The following is an 825-nucleotide window of genomic DNA, read 5'->3' on the forward strand; positions in this document are numbered from 1 at the left end:
TTTCCCTGCTCAGGGGGCTGATTTTAAACAAAAGAGGGAACAGAAAAGAGAAATTAGATGTAATAAATACAACAAGCGAGGGCGCTTCCAACTAAGACAATACAATTTGGAAAGCAGAACTTTCAGAAGAGCAGGAATCCTTGAAAGACATATTTCTGAAATGCCAGAACATAAATGTTACTTTGCACCGAGTTCACGCAGCATATGGGAGTCATAAGCAACCAGCAGTTTCACGTTTAAACAAATGCCTCAGCTCCACGTTGCCCCGTTTACCAGGTCGCACTCTACTCTGCCGCATAAGCAGCGTGACATGTGCCAAAAGTGTACGGCAACATGTCATGTCTCCAACATCTCTCAGAGCTGAAGAAGCCTTTCGGGTGAGAGGCGAAGCGTCTTCAAGATCACCAGAACAAGTCCAGTTGCCCTAACTCAACCCTTCTACCAATCAACAGGTGCTTTGTTAGAACTAGTTTTATTATTAGTGGTAATAATAATATTTATGAAAATTTAAAAAACAAACAAAAATAATACTAACTGTTCTCCCAACAGCTTGTCAAGTTATCTGTATTACACAGAGAACAAACTGGAGGTTGCTCAAGATAGCAGTGTGTTCCAATTACCCGCGCTTGGACTAAATTCAGCATGTAAAGATAATCTCAACGCTGCAGCCAGTATCGATGCGGACGTGGCGCCTTATCCCGGCGGCTCTGCGGCCAGTCTGCTGCTGTCTGCCTGAGGAGGAAGCCTGAGTCAGGTTTCATCTCTGACATCACTGATGCGGTGCTTGGTGGGGGGAGGGGGGGGTGAGCCAGCACAAACGGCGCT

Source organism: Nelusetta ayraudi, unplaced genomic scaffold, assembly GCF_046127955.1.
Source record: "Nelusetta ayraudi isolate G7.1 ecotype Tasmania unplaced genomic scaffold, CSIRO-AGI_Nayr_v1 ptg000060l, whole genome shotgun sequence".
NCBI classification, from domain to species: Eukaryota; Metazoa; Chordata; class Actinopteri; order Tetraodontiformes; family Monacanthidae; genus Nelusetta; species Nelusetta ayraudi.